The 22,264-nt window shown below is 47.8% G+C and overlaps 1 protein-coding gene across 3 annotated transcripts in view; it reads left to right on the forward strand.

The window, feature by feature from the left end:
- Window positions 1-22,264, forward strand: part of trio (trio Rho guanine nucleotide exchange factor) — a 254,652-nt gene that overhangs the window by 87,498 nt on the left and 144,890 nt on the right. The gene's annotated exons all lie outside the window — the stretch shown is intronic.

Raw genomic sequence — 22,264 nt, forward strand, 5'->3', positions numbered from 1 at the left:
CACTGACCCGGATAGGCAAAGCAGAAGGGTGGGTCTAAAAATTAATCTGCAGAAAACTAAAGTAATGTTTAACAGTCTCGGAAGAGAACAACAGTTTACGATAGGTAGCGAGGCACTGGAAGTGGTAAGGGAATGCATCTACTTAGGGCAGGTAGTGACCGCGGATCCGGATCATGAGACTGAAATAGTCAGAAGAATAAGAATGGGCTGGGGTGCGTTTGGCAGGCATTCTCAGATCATTAACAGCAGATTGCCATTATCCTTCAAGAGAAAAGTGTATAACAGCTGTGTCTTACCAGTACTCACGTACGGGGCAGAAACCGTGTGGCTTACGAAAAAGGGTTCTACTTAAATTGAGGACGACGCAACGAGCTATGGAAAGAAGAATGATGGGTGTAACGTTAAGGGATAAGAAAAGAGCAGATTGGGTGAGGGAACAAACGCGAGTTAATGACATCTTAGTTGAAATCAAGAAAAAGAAATGGGCATGGGCAGGACATGTAATGAGGAGGGAAGATAACCGATGGTCATTAAGGGTTACGGACTGGATTCCAAGGGAAGGGAAGCGTAGCAGGGGACGGCAGAAAGTTAGGTGGGCGGATGAGATTAAGAAGTTCGCAGGGACAACATGACCACAATTAGTACATGACCGGGGTATTTGGAGAAGTATGGGAGAGGCCTTTGCCCTGCAGTGGGCATAACCAGGCTGATGATGATGATGATGATGATGATGATGATAGTATGCCTATGTTTACAAGCTTATACGGCCGATAAAACTACTAACACTACCTTGCATAGCTGTCCACTAATTTTCTATCGCAATCGATGCTTCGCCTTTGGGACTAAACTGCGACCGTTCTTTTTGTGAGTGTACTGTGGAACGAGAGCAGCGGTCTGCCGTATAGCACGGCCAGAGAGCATGTCTCGCGCCGAAGCGGGTACCTCTCGCTTCACAGCTATTTTATCTTCTCGGTAAAATCGAAGCTCTTACCGAGAAGACACTAGAGGGCACGCGCGTGTACACGCACGCACGCACGCACGCACGCACGCACGCGCCTTTGCGTGACTGCTTGCTAAGTGAACGGAATGGCACGCTAACGCTTTTAGCTAAAATAGCGTATTATTACTTATATATATATATATATATATATATATATATATATATATATATATATATATATATATATATATATATATATATATATACACACACACACACACACACACACACACACACACACACACACACACACACACACACACACACACACACACACACACACAACCCTTTGCAGCAAGGATGGCTGAAGTTCGCGGCTGCGATTTCTCCTTTGTTCGGGTGCCAGACTGCTGCTTCTGCGGTGGCAGCTTTAGGGAAGACGCTGGCCTCGTGGGAGCGGGCATGAACACAATGTTACCGGTGTTTGGGACAACCCGGTGCACATACGTGCCAGGTGCGTCCCGTAGACTAGACGCCATGAACTCCATTTACATGAAGTGGAGGTCATGTTGACTAGCTGCTAAATTTTGTTGAGTAATGTCTCCATCGTTCCGTTTTTTAATTCTACCCTTGCCGTAATGCTGCTTCTGTACCTCATTAATAAGCATCCGTCGTTAGTGCAGACTTATATCTCAAACAAATCCGCATGGTGCGATGTCCGCACACGCCGTTGTGATCTTTCTGTCGATGAATACACGTGGCATCGCCGAATAAGTGCAGCCAAAGTCGCCTCAAGAAGAGTGATTGCGAATTTTTAGATGGAAACACGTACACTAGTCAACGAAGTCAGCAAACGCACGGGCTAATAAGAGCGCATGTTAGCGCTGTACCGCCGATGCAAATCTGCTGCATACGCCGATGGACTGCCGTTTCCGCTGCAGTTTTTGCAATTTGAAATTCCCCAAGGGACCTGCTTGGAAACGTACAAAGCTAAAGTCTGACCAACATTTCAGTACTTCTTTTTATGTTACTAGAGGGAGATGCCACATGATATACTTAAAGGCAGAGCAGCGCCAGTCAAAGTAGATCCAGCGCTGGCGGCAAGGCCGGGTTTAGTTCTCTGCGGCGTAAGCATAATAAGAAAGAATTCAGTTGAGTACAAAATTCACGTGCAAAAGGGGACTACGTTGTGGAACATATCACTCGACGTAGTAAGTCTTCTCACACAGCATCGGGGTGTGATGACTTCCCAAACGAGGCGCGAACTTTTCAGAGAAAATGGAACAAAAATACCATATGTAGCAAGTATTAGCAATTTTTGCCCTGAACTCCCTATTTTCTAAACACATTTCCCAAAAGAGAAAGAGGGAGAAAAAAAACAATATGTAAGATGCCCTCGGGCGAAAAGAATAAAGCTGTTAAAGAAGCACTTGCTTGGTATCATTTCGATAAGACACAGCGTGATTGAGACCCTTTACAAGCAAGGCAGGGAGAAAACCTCGCACCTAAAAAAAAAAAAAAATCAACAGTTATGCATGGAGCAAGCAGCAACAGTTCAACATGCGCGAAGTCACGCATAAAATAGATGAAAAAACATGAAGTGCGCGACAGCTGGTGCTATGATTTACCGCCCCGCATAAAACGAGCGATCTCAGTTCTTGCAAGCTTCAGTAGCTTCAACATACAACAGAATGCGCTCATGCAGTCGTGCTGCCTAACTAGCGCAACGCGGTAAAGAAGCGGCAAACGGCATTCGGAACATTATCGAAATGCCTATAAACCGCATGCTGCGCCGCAGACGAACTTCGTCGTTTGCCCATCTATATATGATCGAGTGGAAAAACCGACGCGACAAAGGAAAGGAATAGCGCAAGAAATTTCCCGCCGAACGGCGGCGATCCAACGATGCCGTTGCTCCCGCTGTTGAGGCTTTGCGGGAATGATTAGAACCGTATCGCCGGCATGTTTTCGCCGGTATTACCTCATTATTTTCATTCCTCTATGGGGCAAACACCGAGAAGTAACCCCCCACCCCCACAGTGTGCATGCGGGGTGCAGTGCGTTGAAGCGTCGGGTTGCTCTGCCTGAGGAAACCGTGTGACGCGGCTTCGATTCCGTCCAGCACTCAATGAATTTAAACGATATATGTATATATAGTCATTGAAGAGCGCCGTGAACGAGGTTAGGCCCACATTTTTAGACCCCTAGCTTCGAAATCGGCCCATATTAAAGAAACAAAGAGCAGATGGACAAAAAAAAAAGAGAGAGAGAGAGAGAACTGGTCTGACAGTGCCAGGAATGCTGTTCGCATTAGAAGAGAAAATAACTACCAATAAAGCGCGCACGTGAATATTCGGGAGAGCTCTTCGCGCGCCGCCCGACGTGTTGCTCTCGCTCGTTAAACACGCACGATTTATGTGCAGCAGCACGTGAAACGAGGCTTCGCAGACCGAGCCGTTGATCGAAAGAAACCACCAGCAGTAGCTGCATTGGAACATGCCTGTCTGCCGTGGACGAGTGCGAATGAATGCGACCAGATGGCAACCGGCTGCCTGCTCTGTTGTGTGCTTCGTGCCTGTCGTTCACTTTCGCTCTTGGTTTAATGAATATTTGTGTTACTAAACAGACTGTTTATTTGGGTTGGACTGTTCAGCCGAAATGCTGGTTGCGCCCGAGTTTGACTAAAGATAGTGCACGGTCATGGGAGGTGGGGTTGAGAGAGAGACTGGTTGTTATCGTCCTGCATTGTGCGCTATTTGCTGCGAAGTGGGGCATACTCGAGATTGCACTCCTCTTGCTTATGTTGAATCAAACTTGCGACAATAGAGCCGGGATAGTATGGTGGGGCCTATGTATGCCTATACGTTGTCGATGCAGTGCCACACAACTGCGTTTCTTAATCACTTTCGGGATTTGTCGCTGAATAAAGAGAAGAAAACGGGAGCGGGGTTGAAGGCGGGGGGGGTGGTGATGCCCTTTCGGGCAGAAACAGGTCGAAGTGCTATGCACCCACGCGATATAAAGAGCTCTGCAGAGGTATCGAGAAGGCGTAATAATTAGCGGTCATGCCAGTGTATATATATGTATAATATTCGCCATTAGCATCCCGTGTGTTAGATGTGACGCGCTAGGGAAGCGGCTATCTAAATATATAACCCGTCAGTCTTTTTTTTTTTTAATCTGAGCATTAAACGTTGCTTGAGAGCAGAAACTTCTGGACTGCTGAGGAGATATGACTTGTCCATAAACGTATTCCACTTTACGAATATGCCGGAACACCGGAGACCTCATCTACAACGTTGCGAGACGTGACAGGCAGCAGCAGCGCTGGTGGCGCTTATATAGTGTATAGTGTTATAGCTAAGTATCACTTTGCCCGTCATTGCGAGGGGGTTCCTTGTTTTCTCTTTTATTTTTGGTCTTCACGTCACATGATGATATCACTATTGTTATCAGCCAATTGGAAACGAGAAGCGGCACTGTGTCTCGGGGAAGAAGTAGGGTTATAGCGGAGTGAGCTCCGCAAATACTTGCACTAAAGCCCCTCCATCCGCGCGCCACCGCCGTCGGCGGTGGCGCGTGGATGTAGGGGCTTTAACTTGCACAAGCCTTTAACCGGCGTTGCGCTCAAACCAAGGTAAATATACTTGGTAGCGAAGCTTCCATAGAAGCCCATACGTTCAAAACATGGTGGTTCATCGGCGGTTCATGGGGCTTAGCGCCGTCTGTGTGCGGAGGGAACGCTTCCGGTGGAAGAAAAAACAATGTGACGCCGTGTCCGTTAAAAACAAGTGACGTCATTTTGTTCTCAAAGGCGCGAAATTTGTTTTGGTGGCCTGCCATGACAGCTGTATGTTCAAATGCCCCGCCATTCTAGTTGGTGGCCGTTTCGAGCTTTCAGCGCGGAAAGCGGCGCAAGAAAATGGCAGCCGTACGGGTGTCGAAATCGCGCCCCTAAACAGAACATACGTTCTTTGGAGGCCGGCGAAAGCTTTAGGTGTAGAGTGCCGGTTCTATCGTCGGACTTCAAGCCGGTTGGCCTGCGGAGTCGCACGACAACAACTAAAGCAAGCAATTATCTGGCGGTTGTAACTCACTACTTTTGACCGAACAGGTTGAGAAACGATGAAGCCACCTGCGTCACCAAATTCAGAGAAACGTCGACAAGCAAAACAGCGCAACGTGTGAGGGAGCGTATTCTAACAGGTGAACTTGCGAGAGCGCCTTTCTGCGCACTTCAAGACCTACATTGCCTTGCAAGCGATAGCGGCATCATCTTGCGATGAGCGCTGAAAAAAGGTATTTTTTGATAATGACAAAATAAAATAGTTGTCTTTTCTTTACTCGTCACGCATATATAAAATAGATTAGCGCTTTTATTTTTGTTGAATGAATCTGTCTCTCTCTGATTTAAAAAACAAAATAACAAAAAACGTTTTTATTTATTTCCCAGTCTTCGTTCCCTCCAAACATAGTCGCGCTTCAATCGCTGCTCCCATGACCACCCTTGCTGATGTCGGTGACAATTTGTTCCGAACCGCTTTTCGCCCGAATCTTCGCGACCTGTTCGGATCGACCTTGCTCAAGCTGGGTAGCGGCCCCATGTTCTCGTACCTTGGTAGGCTGACGCGGCCCGTAGCACTTGCCGCACTGCGTTGAGTTGCTGGACATTGTAAAGCGTTCCCTCTAATTGTAGGCTGTTGGTGCCTACATATGGGACCGCTACCCTTTTCGGCGAGGCACCGGATTTTCTTTTTTTCCAACTGTGCGTGCACGGAGGGGTGCGCTCACTTGGGTTTGTGCCACTGTTCCCCCGGTCTGCCATATCGAAGGGGAAGCGGGTTGATTTATCGCATATCGCCGTCTCCTATAGGGACCGACGTAAGTCCGTCTCGGCCGGACAGCCCGGAAGGGGCAATTTGACGCCAGGCTGGCGGCCGCGTTCCCTGGCTCATTAATCCGCAGTTGAGCTCGAGCACTCAAGTAAACGATTGGCCCGCTGTACGCACTGCGCCCGTACGCTCCCCGTGTACCGGCGGCGGCCGAAGGGTTATTGCGTTCTTTCGGTGCACCCGCCGAGCGCGCGCTCGTTGGCGAAGATGACGGCCGCCGTCCCGCTCCTACGAGGAGCTCATATTGCCGCCGACCCTTCGGCCGCGCGATCGAATATCGTCGTGGGCGCATCAACGCGCGCCTTTCTTGCGCGTTTTGTCTCTGTTTTAGTGCGGCCCATTTTATAGATGGTATCAAATTTCCGGACTCGAGCTGCTTGTTTTTGTTTCGGCGTCGTCCGTGAAGGCCGCGCTCTCGGAAGGCCGCGGTGCTCGGGCTTTTTCGTGCTGTCTTGATATCCGCTCGCTGTTTCCTTGCTGGAAGCGATCGTTCATCCGGAACGCGGCTCCCTGCCGCCTTCCTCCGGCGCGGCGCGCACACCACGTCGCCTCCTAGACTGTGCCGGCAGGTACTCCCAAGAGCTGGCCACCGAACAGGGTGCACGGGTAACGTGGCTCTTCTCCTCCACGCAGTCTGTGTATGTGGGCGCGCCCTTTTTTTTTCTTTTTCTATCTGTTCTTCATCCGCGGCCAAGCGTTGCGGCGTTCGCGCTTCTTCGAGTGCCGGCCTCAATCTCGATGCAAATTTGCACTCGGAAGCGAAACTACTGTGCGACTTGGTCTTGGGACGTTTTGCGTGGGTGTCGGGTCTTGCTGATTGAATCATTCCGCGCATATGTAACTGCGTGTTCTGTGTGCTCCCGTCGCGCCCCGTAGCGGGCATGCGTCATGACCGTTTTCACGGCGCTTTCGCTTCGTGTCCGTGTTGCGCGTCGGCCGTATGGAAGCGAGCTGAAAGAGCCAGCTTCGTCGAACTCGTAACGGGAGTGGGGCTCGTGCGGCGACGCGTACGCTCTCGTCTGCGCGCCGTCGTCGCGCGCTTTGGGGCCAGCGGGGCGCCTTCCCCCGGCTGGTTGCGCAATCGCCTCGCACACACCTGGGCGGCACGTGCCCGGCCGGCGCGCGTCCTGGCCGCGGGGAACCCACTAGGTAGCGGTGGTGAAGCGCCAGTGCCGTGCCCCGTCCCACGCTCGGACCGGCATGTCGCTAGTGTCGCGCCGCCTCCCGTCGGGCGCGGGCCATGAAGAGGGTCGGCTGGTTCCGAAGCGTCTCGTACAGCCCCGGCGTCGTGCCGGCCCCAGCGGCGCCCTCCAAGGTACTCGACGCCTGGCCGCGGCTATTTTTGCGCGCGCTCTGGGCTTCCGGCCGGCGAGCACGGTCTCTCCGAGTCACGACATCGCCACTGCCGTGCGTGCTACTTAGCGAGAGACGTGTGGCCGTCGCATGCCGGCAGCCCTTGTGTGGTTTGCTCATTGACCCAGAGTCGAGCCGCGGCCCGCATTTTGAAGCCCGCGCGTGACCGCGTCCGCCGCGCTGCTGCCGCCGGTGCGGCCAGGTCGATGATAGTCCGAGCCCCGCGAGCTTGCCGCCAATGGGCCTGTGGCGGCCGCCGCTACGCACGCCGGAATCGCGTGCGCCGTGTTTCTTTTTTTCTTTTTTTAGTGCGCTGTTATACTGCCTGCTTCGTCATCCTGGGGCACGTCTTTCGATGGTTCGGCCTTGTGCGACGAGAGCGCTGCCAACGTTCGGGGGAGTCTAATTTTGACAGCAGCTTGTCTCCTCCCCCTCGGTGCTGCACATCCGAGCGATTACGACCTGCATCTCTTTCACTGTGTCGTCGTTCAAATAAGCTCCAGCGGGGCCGCTTGCGCGAAGCATTCTACCCGTGGGTAAATTTACGCGCGTGACAGAAAGTTGTCTGACAGTTTCGCGCTAGTGTCATTCGACAACTCGTTGCCACTTGCGCGAAGCTTCTTGCGCGTTTACCCACAGGTAAAATGCTTAGTGCAAGCATTTTTCTCTCTTTCTTTCTTTTTTTTTTTTTTACTACCATAATCCGTCTTCCATCGTGCTTACGGGAATGTCGTTTTGCGGGGTGGGTTCTCGGGGAGGAGGGCAACATTGTGCGCGTGCTTTTGTCATTGCACGGCAGAGCATCGTTACGCATTTATGCCGTATGACGCCTCATTTAAGGTCTCGGTATACCGGCGACGCTTCACTTGCGTGCACCCCCGTTTTCTTCTCGTTTGGACATATTAAATACTTACGCATCTTTAGTGCATCGTTATTCTGTGCAGAAAACGTTTTCTTCCTCATAGAACGCTTACCGGGTTTCTGCGAATACAGCCAGCAACATTTCCGCATTGTCTGCTGCGTTATATCTGCAAACTTTCCAATGCATACGTATTGACACCACGAGCTGCGACATCGGTAATCGAAGGTTTAAGTGCGCGTGTGTGTTGCGTCATGTGCTATACTTACTTAAACCGATAATGAGTTAGGTGTTTTAGCTTTGCGTAATACGCTAGGCCCTTCGCGTATGCGCTGCCCCTGCAGCACCACTCTAAACATGCTGAGACGTGAACGATTTAGCGTCGTCATCGCGTGCCGTGCTATAGCGTCGAACTAAATGATGAATTGAATAAATTACGCTTTTCGAGCGTTCCGCATGCATGGCCAACACATGACCAACGCTAATGTTGTGCCGCCACCTTCTATGCATGTGCAAATGAACTCTTTCCCGGTTCGGTGCCGTCTCTGTAGCCTGCAGTGCCAAAACAAACAGCTGATCTCTCTGATAGCGACAAAACATCCCCAATAATTCACCCTCAGCGTGAGACGGGACTAGACAATGGCTGATTTTATCATTTTATTGCTGTTACAATGGAGATCAAATAGCAATGGCGAATAAGGATCAAAGCGGGTGGTCTGGGCTTATTATGCAATTACGACGCGCCGTTGACCTAACGGATCACGCATCATGGTAACATATCACGCAAAGCCAAAAAAAAAAAACACTCTATTGTGTGCTGTATTGTGAACGAGGAACCCGCGAAGATTCCAGTACATCATCTATAATTTGGTCACTGGCCGATGTTTTTTTTTTTTTTCCCCTAACGTTCTACCTGACCAGCGAGTGTTTGTCGAACTCTTTACAATGTTCCGATTGCCGTCGTTTAAAAACGCGCAGCACGTTTTGCGAGACATCTAGTAGCCTGCATATTGATGACAGTACGTGTGAACGTTTGATAGCGTCCCCAGATCATTAGAACCTTTGCACGTGTGAGCTTTTCCTGCTGCGCCAGTGTTGTTTGCCAGAGCGCCTTTCAATACCTGCGGTTGCTTTGGTGAGCTGATATCATAGGTGTGCTTGAATGAAGATGGTGAGAAATTAGCTTCTTTCATCTTGAGTCGTGATTATCATGGTCCCTTATTGAATAGTTACACGTTTAGGAGGATGGAAAATATTTGAGACTATAAGAGGTGCAATTTATCGCCGACGTTTAGAATCGATGTCACAAAGCGCAAAACCAAGCGTGCGACGTGGCAGATCGATGTCATCTCGGCGCGGACGAGCCACTGTTGACGCTCTCTCTCGAGCCGCTTCGGTTTTGGAGCACCTTGAAGCCCAAAGAAATCATTTTCGAAATGTTAGTCTCACTATAGTGCGCCCGCTTTCATGCTGTAAACTCATTTTATTGCTCATTATCACTTTTTCTTAACAATTCAACTTTGATAAAATACTTAGCCTGCGCACAAACGATCAAGTGAACAAGCACCAGCGTTGCGTGCTCATTTTGTTGCATGGGTACTCGCCGTGGTTGCTCAGTGGCTATGGTGTTGGGCTGCCGAGCACGAGGTCGCGGGATCGAATCCCGGCCACGGCAGCCGCATTTCGATGGGGGGCGAAATGCGAAAACACCCGTGTAATTAGATTTAGGTGCACGTTAAAGAACCCCAGGTGGTCGAAGTTTCCGGAGTCCTCCACTACGGCGTGCCTCATAATCAGAAAGTGGTTTTGGCACGTAAAACCCCATAATTTAATTTTTTGTTGCATGGGCAATTTTCAGTCGGTGCTCGCGTGACGAGGGACGCTTCTTCTGGTGCCGTTGACTAATGCTTATCGCAAAAAAGATAAAAATAGCAGTGCCGTTTCTTTTTTGCTGTATAAAGGAACTTGCACTGTAGCGCGCAGTATGAGCTGCAACGCGCGAAGCGCTGTGCCACGCCCTTTCGCATTGTAGCTCATACCGCGCGCCCCCGCTATAGTATAACTTTAAGTAAGGGGTAAGTTTGCGAGGCGTATAACTGGGGAACTTGATTCTTGCGACGCGTACCTCCGCTTAGGCATAGTACGTCTATTGTGTGTATTGGTTACTCTTCGTGGCCGGTCTGCTTCGTTGTGGGCTCCTGATTCACGTCCGCGTCATTTACCTTGGGTAATAAATGCTTGCCTTGCGTCTACTCCTTCGCGCAGGAAGTGCGCGATCGGTTGCAGGAGATGTTTATTTGCCGCGTTCCTGAAACACCCGGACAGTCTTTCTTACTTGCTTTGAGCAAAAGGCTTGTGCTGTAGCCACTTACGAGCGCAGCATTCCCGGGAAGCGCCTCTCACTAAAGCATGTTAGGTGTCTTTCCGTACCTCCGCGCTCCAAAAAGGTAGTTGCGTAACGGCTCGCCCAGACAAGCGGCGGTTCGGGAATAAACAACAAAACACACCGCGTTAGCGCTCGCAGAACAAACAGCAATAAGTTTGATGTAGTGTGCAGTAAGTTGTTTGCTTTGTGCTTCGATTCCGATGCTTAGTTCCCCTTCTTCTTTGTACGTAATGTTTTCGGGGAGGATTCGTGTCTTTTTGCGGGGAACTTCGCAGCCCTGGAACAGGCTCTCAGAACTGTTTGCAAGCTTGCCCGCAAGCTTTTCGTTCGTTCGTTCTTTCTTCCTTGTCTTTTATTTATATGGCGCCAGGCCATCTTCTGTCCGCATTGACTTCGTACCCTTGCTTGTGTGGGCGGCCGCCAGCTGTGCCTTTCTCCGGTTGTTGGGAGCCTGGCGCGTATGCTTTCTCCTTCATATTATTATTTTTTTTTCTTTGCGAGCTCTTGCAGATTATTTAAAAGTGAGACTTCTCCGTACCGAGTGCGCCCTATTCAATTTGTTTTGACTTTCTTTACACTTACGAGCATAAATTTAAACGGGAACGAAGGAGAGTCATCACGTAAAAGAGCGAAATTTCCGTTTCCGCTTTGAGGTGTGCTGTGGTCGTATTTTCTAACGGCCCTCAGGACAGGACACACAGGACGCGTTAACATCCGCCTCATTGCTCGCGAGTGAATCGTGGTCACGAACAGTGGCCGAGGGGTTGGCGCCTTTGGGACGCGTCGCGCCTGCTGTAACGTAATCGCTGAACTACCGTATTTACTCGATTCTAAGCACCCCCTTTTTTTCACGATCGCGATGCCCAAAGTGAGGGGGGGGTGCTTAGATTCGAAAAATCTAGAATGACCCCCCCCCCTCCCTCTTTTCGCTGCGACATCACGACGACACGGGTGCGAGAAATAACATTTTATTTTGCAAACATTCAAAAGAAAAATCGGTGCACACAGTGAACCCACCGCTTGTGTCGGATGCTCAGTCACTATCACTGCCACTCGAGTTCGTCGCATCGCTTGAACCGCCGCTCTCGGTATCCCACAGCAGGTCGTTTTCCGTTCCGTCGAAGTGTTTTGTGATCGAGCAGTTCTTAAATGATTTGACCACAACGTCCACTTGGACCCGCTTCCAAGCGTCCGAAATCCTCTTTGCGATAGTTGATGGGGACGCTTTCTGTAGCTTTTGCCATACATCCGTATACAGTCAGGCTGTACGGCGTAGTCGCGCCGCGGACGCCGTGCCACCTCGGGATTCCGACGGCTCCGGCTCGATGACAGAGTGAGCAAGCGCCCTGCGGCCTTGGCTACGCGCGCTTCCTAACAAATAGGGGGGTGTTTAGATTCGCATGCAAACTTTTTTCCCAATTCTATCGCTAAAATAGAGGGGGGGGGGGGTGCTTAGAATCGCGAAAATACGGTAACATAGGGCGGGGAAAAAAAGAAAGCAGCAGTTGGCTCGAAAGCCGCAGGAGAGAGCGAGTCATTTATTGTTGGAGATTGTAGGCTCCCCGTTGCATTCAGCGCAATAATATTTGGCTCAAATGTTCACGGCAGCATTGTCTACAGATCGGGAACGCTTTGTCATATTCAAAATGCGTTTGTGTGCATATTTAATGTTGAATTCCAATGGCGGAGTCGGAGCAGCCGATGGACTCCGCGAGCGAGCACTCGACTCTGGCGCAGAGCAACGCCTCCAGATCCGCGAGTGGAACACAACCTGCGCCGCCGGAGCAAGGCGGAAGCGGAACTTCTATCGCCGAATTACCCAGGATACCTTGCGCGTTGTCGTTTCCTTCCGCTATTTGCTCCCAGCACCGCCGCACCGGTCACTTGTCTTTTCAGCGCCGTTCACCTGTTTTTTTTTTTTTTTTTTAAAGTGCGGAATGGATATCTCGCCAAGCGTGCAGCAGCTTTTTCTTCCTCGCGAGTCATGAGCGGTGGCGCCTCCCAGCAGACAAACGTGGTAAAGGAAATACGTCACGCAGAGTTCCGGTCCACTCCGCCGATTTTGGCGGAGCATCTTTTTCTGCTCCACGGACCGACTCCCGCTCTGAATCCCCTCCGACTCTCTCATTGGAACACCTTACTCCTGCCCTCACTCTGCCATTGGAACAAACTTGATCCGAAACGAGCAGAAAAACTTGCTTCGACTCCGCCATTGGAATTCAACATAACATTCTTGTTGCACGACGTGTGATTGAACGTGTGAGTGATTGAGTTTAACGTCCCGATGCAGCAGCACACGGGCTATAACATCCACGGTGGATCATTTTTGACTGTTCGGGAACCTTTAACGTGCGGCTGAATCTATAGAAGCCGCTCTAATCTATAGGAACCACTTGCCCAACACGCGCAAAACGACACGTTTCACAAACGATGACATATTGCACCACGTTGCACGTCCTCACGTATATTTACATATATGGGGTGGGCATCGATTAAAGATATTAACCGGATTAAATAGAAAAAGATTAATTAATTAATTAGATTAATCTGGTTTGTGGATTCACGCAGCTGAGCATAAATAGAATGGAAACTGTCGACTTTCGTACATGAACATCAAAGAATAAACAAGCCGTGCTATTTGAATGGACGGGCGCCTTTTATTCCATTTCAGCTACATATCGCTCGAGCGTATACTCGCATAGCAGGCATATTAACTGAGTCATACGAAATCACGAGTCGAGCTTGCAGTTAGCGTATTCACTTGACCACTTGTTCCGCTGACTTGGGAGTGCAGCGCGCGTGGGCGGTTCTGGTCCAGTGCACTCAGGGACCTTCTAATAGTCTGGACACTCTAGTTCAACCTGTCAGTCGTTCATTCCATTGCTCACCAGGCCCAATTGCAAGTTTTTGACAAACAGTGGAAGTTTCGGGGCGGTGTCTAGAAAGCATTTTTCAAAGTGGTTAATTAACGGAGGAAACAGGAGGAATTCAAATGTGGCATAACAGAAATAAACTTGCCAGAGGGTGAGTTTTACTGCCAACCTAGACACTGACCCCCCCCCCCCCCCTCCTCTTTGCCTCGGCTAACGTCGATCCACAAGCGACATGCCGTCCCTGCCTTCTCCGATTGGCCGCGAGACTGAACTATAGGTGGCAGCGCAGCCTAGAGCTCTGTATCGGTCCGGGCCAGGCCGGGCCGGACCTGGCTCGGGTGTGAAGTCGCGGGCCCGCGCCACGCTCTGGCTTTGGCCCGGGCGCGCTCACTAAAGGGCCAATGTCGGGCCTTCGAGCACACGCGAACGTTATGCATTGCGTGGTACAAGGCATTCTGCGCCAAGCTGATGTGACACGCGCAAAGTATGCCTTACTATATTTTAGTACACCTTAGCAAAGAAAATAGGAAAACAGATGAAGTCAGTTTCTTTTCTACAAAAACGAACATTGTTTTCTCCTAAGGTAAAAATACATTATATAAAAACCACTTTTCTAACCATTTTCCTGTTACCGCTTTTGCGATCGCACTATTACCAGTATCGATACTACTATAATATTTTAGCGCTATGCAAGGGTCTCTCTTTCTCCACACACACACACAGAGATATTATATATAAATATATATATAATATCTCTGTGTGTGTGTGGGTGCGTGGGTGTCGAAGCATTGTTTACGTGACCTCGCCCGGTTAATATCGATGAATAAGAATGACCGCAATTACAGTATTAATCGATTAATTGGAATGTTAATCGCCCAGTTCTGGTATACACTATATAGGCATGCCTATGTGCTATATAATGAGCAAAACAAGAACAAGGTGAAAGCAGGAGCCAACGTTTCGGCAAGTAGACTTGTTTTTTTTTTTTTCCCAAGGCCTTGAAAAAAACAAGTCCACTTGTCGAAACGTTGGCTCCTCCTTTTACCTTGTTCTCGTTTTGCCCATCGTCTTGCGTTTCCATCTCCCGCATCCCCCGTGTTTTTCCTGGATATCTACTATACATATATAGCCCGGATTTTATGTAACTAAACTTGCCGTGTTTTCCCGTTGCATTTCGGTAATATGTGTGGGAACTTTGTGCAGTAGGTGCCGTGAATAAAATGTCACAGATTTTGTTACATATTGCTTCGCACTACCGAACGTCGTGACATGTCACCTGGTTTCAGTCGTTTTCCCTGTCGTCATACTGCGCCTGAACCGACGAAACCTTTCCCTTACGAATTTTTCAATCCATATGTCAGAATTGAACAGAAGACCTTGTCCCCGATACAAAAATTTTAGTTCTTTGCAGCGTGAAACTGTTAAATTTGTTGCAGAAATGCTGCTTTTGTTTGGTACTGGGTTATACAATGAAGTTTAACGTTTGTCGTTGTGGCTTATCCTTTATTGCGTGCGTTCTATTTTCGCCTTTCTCTCGAATGCAGGAACCACCGTGGTAGCTTAGTGGATGTGGCGTTGCGCAGCGGAGCTCAGTGTCGCTAGATGAAATCCCCGGCCGTGGCGATGGGGGCGAAATTTAGAAACACCCGTGTACCGTGCGTTGGGTGCACGTTAGCAAACCCCAGGTGGTCAAAATTAATTGGGAGACCCCCACTACGGCGTGCCTCCTAATCAAATCGTTGTTTTGGCACCAAAGACCTCGGATTTTTGTTCTCGAAAATAGATGTATTGATATCTTTATACCCCCCCCCCCCCCCCCCGCTTCCACACACATAAACAAGTTTTCTTCAGCGTGTCGTTATTCTGTTTTCTCTTTCTATTGGTATATGACATTACATGCGTGATTTGCGCATTGTACTCGCTTGCATTTCTCTCAACTTGATTTCGCCTCGTGTCTGTCGAACTGTAGTTTCAGCTGGAAGCAGTCGTTCCGCCTTCTACTTGTTCACTTGCGGATAAAATGGCGTGAACTGGTGCAAAGTTTGGGCCCGAAGAATTCAGTGGAACGATTGAAGGTCACCTTCCTTACGGGTAGTTAATATTTAAATACTCTCTGGAGAAGCGGCCGCTGCGGCTGTTTGCTCTAGTCGCGAAGGGAGCTTTTGTCCAGGGCTCTTTTGTCCTGCGTTCGCTGCCTTGTTTGCTTATCGCCTCCTGAAAACGAGATAGCGCTGGCGACGGAAGGACCGAGGCAGGCGCGTTTCCGTTCCGAATCCTCGCCAATTCGTTCTCGCGACGTTTGCCATTCGGCGCCGCTCTGGGTTGTCGCCAACCTGACGCTCCTTCCCTCTATTCACGAATTTAAAATGTTGCCCGGACGACAACTTTAGTACGGCTGTCAAACACGTGCGTCGTCCGTTGTGCGTTCGCTTACAACGCGCTTCCAAGGTTCTACCAAATGACATGACACTTGTGATTTTTTTTTTCCACAACTAAGCTTTGTTTCATCACTCCCATGCGTAGCCATAAGTTCGGGTCGCGTAATATGGTGGTTCAAGTCGGACAAGCGATCTCTTGGTTGCACACCCATGCTTCGACTCGTGTAAAACTCGCGCCTGCCTCGCTCGAGCGCTGTATGTGGGTGTCCCAGCTAACTTAATTTAGCCATAGTATAAAGATGTATGAATGCCACGTAACTTGACAGAACCAAGGTAATGTTGTTTGCCGTCGCTTGGCGACACTCAGGTTATTTCTTTTCATTCTACATGTTTACATGATTAGTCGTAATTAATCAATGAACTCGGATATCATAATTAGATGAAACATTTTAATGAGAAAATTGTAGAGTTACATGCAATACTCCCGATAGAGCTTTCTGTTGCTCAATACGTGCTACACAAAAGTGTTTTTCCGAGCGTGGAAGAAGCCAGCAAATGCACGCAAGGTTGCCGCGCGACTGGCCACTCGAGGCACTCTGCGTGTATTCGCGGGCTTCTTTCAAGCTCGGAAAAACACTTTTGTGTAGCACGTATTGAGCAACAGAAAGCTCTATCGGGAGTTTTTCATGTCGCTCTACGATTTTCTCGCTGACACTTTTTCATGTAGTTCTAATATTTGCAAAGTTTATTAATTAAGACCATCTAATTAGGCGGTATGCAAAATATAATTTGAATATCTCCAAGCATCGGCAAACAGCATTACCTTAGTTCTGTGCGGCTACGTGGCATTCGCATATTTTTAAACTCTGGCTAAAGTTAGCTGGGACACCCTGTATATACCATACGGGGAGCCTTTATACGCTCACAGATATGTGGTGTACACGACTGGTCAACCGCAACATCAGAGCTCCCTTAGGAACACTATCTGCGCTCTGTGAAATTTCTGACGTCACAAACACTTCGCTCTGCGTCGAACCTCGTTCATGGCTGCCATGGTAATACCTCGCAGCAGCGGTGTACCATATGGCGCACCGCAGCAGGTCGCATTTTTACTGCGAGCGCGGCGCATGCAACACTCAACTGTGACGACTCGGTGCTGTCCGAACGCCTCCGCATGTGAGAAGTTGTCGCCTCCGTAGGACATGGATGCTCAGAGAGAATGAGTATGCTCTATTGCGGACACCTGGGCCGTTGAAAGACTGCTGTTGCTCTAGCGGAGCCGCCTCAACGCCACGTGCATCCGCGAGGGCGACACTTGTGGTTGGATTCCTATGGTTGGATTCAGAAGTAAAATGAACTTGATTTATAAAGGGTAAGGTGATAAGAAGAACATATAATCCTTCCGACCAATTACGATAACATCAGTTATATATAGGCTGGCGATGCAGGCGGTGAAATTAAAGATGCAGTCATGGGTAGAAAGTAATAGAATACTCGGAGAACTTCAGAACGGTTTCAGAAGTGGTAGGCGCTTAGGTGATAGCCTGTTCGTGCTTACCCAGTGCATAGAAATAGCTAAGGCGGAAAATAGACCTCTCTATTTAGCCTTCCTGGACATAAGTGGTGCATACGACAACGTGAATAGGGAACTCCTGTGGAACATATTAAAAGATGAAGGTATCGGTCATGAGGTAATTGATTTTCTACAGGAAATATATCGAGAAAATAATGTTGAAATAACATGGGAAGGAATTAAGAGTACGACAACTGTCGATGTACACAAGGGATTAAGGCAAGGTTGTCCTCTGTCACCGCTGCTGTTCATGCTTTATATGACAAGTATGGAAAGAAGGTTACAACGAAGCAATCTAGGGTTTTTCGAGCAATCTAAGCTCGAAAAAACAGGCGGCTCTGGTGCGGAACTGCAGCGCATTGCTTCTTCTGTAAATGACATTGAGTATCAGAGCAGAAAGCTGAACCTCGAAGCTCATGGTCTTAAGCACGTTCGAGACGAATGCCTGCTTACAGAAATAAATGCTATCGCATCCAAACTCAAGTTAGACATATTGAATGATCAGTTATATAGTTTCGGCAATCCACAGGCTGCCAGCTAGAGCGGATAAAATTACAGGCGTCTTGATACGTTTTGCGAATCAGTCGGTTAGAGATAAGTGGTTAGAGAAAAGAAAAGCGTTTCCGGCTCTTCAGTCTGGCCTACATGTGATGGAAAACTTGACAACGCAAAACAGGGCTCTACTTGAAAAGGCTAAGGAATGGGCGAAAGCGAATGACTTCCGCTTTCGCCCAGGAAGAAGGAGATAGCGCCCATGTTGAAAGAATGTAGCTGATCTAAACAGTCTCAAATGACGAGTCAATCTGTATACCGTCAGTTCACCATGTCAAGTGGAGATTGGGTATCGCCTACAGGATTACTCGACTTCATCGGTTCCGAACACTGGCTATCCACTAAATGTTTTCATTTAAACTGCCAGTCTGCTCGAAACAAACATAATGAGCTAGATGTGTTTTTTTTTTGGTAGTCTTAATTTAAAATTCGATTTCGTTATGTTATCTAAGACATGGTACAACCACAGTTCTCTTGTTTGGCATCTAGCGGGCTATCAATGTTTCAACCAATTTAGAACTACCTCTCGAGGTGGTGGTGTCAGCTTACTTGTTCGTGACTATATTAATGTCGACTACATCGAAGAATTCTCATGTGTCACAGATGACTAAGAAGTTCTATCCATTCTCAGCGGCAGAAGCGTTTACTCGGTGTTTTATCGTCCACCTGGAGGCAATATTCCACGTTTCTTTAGTTTTCTCGAAAATTTCTTCGCATATGTCTGTACGTATAAGTTTGACGTCATCTGGGGTGGTGACTTTAACATTGATCTCCTAGCTGACACGCGCTTAACTCGGGAATTTCATATCTTGCTTCAGTCGCATGGTTGCTCAAGCGTTATCTCCGTTCCAACACGAGTAACCTACGTCGCGTCAACTTGCCTGGATTTGTTTATCACCAATGTTTCAACGCTATCATAAAAGCCGGCGTTCTTTCGTGTAACCTGAGCGACCATATGCCCGTTTTCTTCTGTCTCAAACGATGCACTGAAAAAAAAACGGACAGCGTCTTTTCCCCAGCCAAGTGATTACGCCAAACCGTCTCGAAACGTTTCGCAGACAGATTCAGTTACTTGACTGGAGCGATGTATATGCCACACAATGTGCGCAATCAGCATATGAGCCATTTCTGCGCATTTTCATCACGTGTTACCAGGAAAACTTTCCTCTGCGAACTAGGCGCAAGCCATCATCGCACATTCGCAAACCGTAGATCGCGGACGACCTCTTTCGCAAAATAAAGTTTAAAAACATGCCCTATAACAAGTTTGTTAAGTCTCGTAATATAACCGATATGCACATATTTAAACGCTACCGCGATAACCTGACAAATGAGCTCCGGAAAGTCAAGGCCTCTTATGAATATGAATACTTCATGTCTTGTCAAAATGATAGTCGCAAAACTTGGAAAAAACTAAATGTTCTGTTAAATCGAGCGCCGTCGTCGCCTGTAAATATTGAGATTATTAAAGATGGCATTATCATCCCGGATGAAGTGCTTCCTGATTATTTTAATAATTTTTTTGTCAATGCAGCTAATTTATGTGTCCATAGAAATGCCACCCGCTATGTTCAGGTCAGGTGCCCCGATAGTATATTCTTATATCCTACTACTGAATATGAGTTAGTCCATTTATTTTCTGAGTTAAGTAATACCACGTCGTGTGACATTGACGGCATACAGATTACACCTGTAAAGCACGTCTTGGACATTATATCGCCTGTTTTTAACATACATTTAGAACCTCTGCCTGACATCTGGGGTATTTTCTGCCAAAATGCAGACAGCTAAAGTCCTTGCACTGTTTATAAAAAGCAATAAAACTGTGATATCTAATTACAGACCCATTTCAATACTTCCAGTATTTTCAAAAGGACTCGGAAAAATAATATTTCGGTGTATTTCAGATTTCTTTGAAAAACATATCCTGTTCAGTGACTGTCGATATGCTTTCCGAAAGGGACGGTCAACCCAGCTCGCGTTACTAACACAAAAGGAATATTGCGAAATTCTGAAAACAAGCTGCTCACGCTCGGGGTTCTTATCGACTTCAGTAAAGCGTTTGACTCTATTAACCATAAACTTTTGTTAAAGAAGCTAGAGTACTATGGTATTCGTGGTATTGCTTTGGATATAGTGAAATCTTATTTAAATCAGCGGAATCAGCTTGTTGAAATTAATGGCATCTGCTCCCAGTTCAAGCAAGTAACAGTTGGTGTTCCCCAAGGAAGCATATTGGGCCCCCTGCTTTTCAATATATACGTAAATGACCTTGTTCTTGTCGATAGTGAACCTAAATACATCATGTATGCAGATGATACTACGGTGCTTTTTTCATCGATTGGGCTGCTGAGCACGAGGTCGCGGGATCGAATCCCGGCCACGGCGGCCGCATATCGATGGGGGCGAAATGCGAAAACCCCCGTGTACTTAGATTTAGGTGCACGTTAAAGAACCCCAGGTGGTCAAAATTTCCGGAGTCCTCCACTACGGCGTGCCTCATAATCAGAAAGTGGTTTTGGCGCGTTAAACCCCATAATTTAATTTTTAATTTTTTTTTCATCGAACAACATCGAAAGGCTGGTTTCAACTGCAAACTTTGTTCTTGAAAAAATACAGAGATGGTCACAGGATAGTGGCTTAAAAATTAACACTGACAAAACAAAAGCTATCTTATTTCAACCAAAAAATAAAGGTGTGAACTTAGAGACCGACATTATGATACGTTCTTCAAGAATTGAGCTTGTTCAGTCTGCGAAGACGCTAGGTGTCTTTTTTTGACAGCCATATGTTATGGACTGATCACATCGACTTCCTTGGAGGCAAACTTGCTCAAGTCGCTGGGGCGCTCTTCAGTTTAAGACCGCTGCCGCGCAAGGTCAAACTTCTTTTGTACAACGCTCTCTTCCCGAGTCACGTTCACTACTGCTGCATCGTGTGAAGTGCGACGTCTGCTGCAAACATAAACCGGTTATTCTTTCTTCAGAAAAAGGCAATACGTAGCATCTGTAATGCTCCAGTAAACGCTCACACTGCACCTCTGTTCAAACAGTTGAATTTACTCACACTGCATTCTCTGTTGGAGTTGAGGCTGTTACTAGCCTATCGTAAAGAAGCAAAACAAAGCCAGTCATACATCACGTCGTTAGCACAATTAATTAGAAACAGAACAGAATACAGTACACGGTCACCTGAACACTGGTATGTGCCGCACCGTCGCACTAACTTTGCTCTCCAAATGTTGTACCATCGCTTACCACGCCTATTAAACACGCTCAAATGTAATAACATAGATGTCACTTCTTTTCCTTTATCGCATTTATATGAGCATTTCAGTGATATTTGAAGACGAATTAATTTGTTGTTTGTGACTGTTTTCTGAAGTAGACTGTCGTCACACATCTCACCCGCCGTGGTTGCTCAGTGGCTATGGTGTTGGGCTGCTGAGCACGAGGTCGCGGGATCGAATCCCGGCCACGGCGGCCGCATTTCGATGGGGGCGAAATGCGAAAACACCCGTGTGCTTAGATTTAGGTGCACGTTAAAGAACCCCAGGTGGTCAAAATTTCCGGAGTCCTCCACTACGGCGTGCCTCATAATCAGAAAGTGGTTTTGGCACGTAAAACCCCAAATATTATTATTATTATCACACATCTCCGTTTGATATTAGCCTCTGTCAACGGCTCAATCATGTCTTATTATTTCCTACAATGATTACTTTGTTAATGATTCTATCGCTACTTTTGTTGTTCTAGTGTACATTGTGGATTGCGTAGTTTTTTATGGTTTGTAATGTTTTTTTTTTCATTGCATTTCTGTTTGCTGGCATACTGTCTAAGCCAACTTGTCATTGTTTTTTTTTTTGCTTATGTATTGTTTTGTCGGTTCTAAATCAGTGCCTGTGCCTTCTGCTGCTGCCCTCAGACCGGGTTTAAGGCCCGTCAAGTTGCTGCGAGCAACTTTTTTTTTATATCCCCCATAAATTGTACGTGTATGGAAATAAAGGCATATTTATTATTATTTATTATTATTATTATGTTTTAGTGCAGCTAAGTCCGGTGGGATGTTTTTCAACGATACAACTGATCACGAGTTTACAATACAAGGCCGTGAAATACCCCGAGTGGCCGAATACGAATATCTCGGGGTATGAATAAACAAAGGGCAGATGTACACGGAAAAGCACGAACAGTCTCTCATAGCAAAAGGGCGAAGACATGCCGGGATAATGAAGCATAGGGCATTGTGAGGGTACAACAGGTATGAGGTACTGAGAGGTATTTGGAAGGGAATAATGGTGCCGGGGCTTACTTTCGGGAATGCGGTCCTGTGTTTAAGGGCAGATGTTCAGTCGAGACTAGAAATAAATCAGAGCTCTGGGAATATTAACACTAGGTGCCCACGGGAAAACCACAAACCAAGCAGTACAGGGGGATATGGGTTGGGCATCGTTCGAAG

Source organism: Dermacentor albipictus, chromosome 1 (genome assembly GCF_038994185.2).
Source record: "Dermacentor albipictus isolate Rhodes 1998 colony chromosome 1, USDA_Dalb.pri_finalv2, whole genome shotgun sequence".
Taxonomy (NCBI): Eukaryota; Metazoa; Arthropoda; class Arachnida; order Ixodida; family Ixodidae; genus Dermacentor; species Dermacentor albipictus.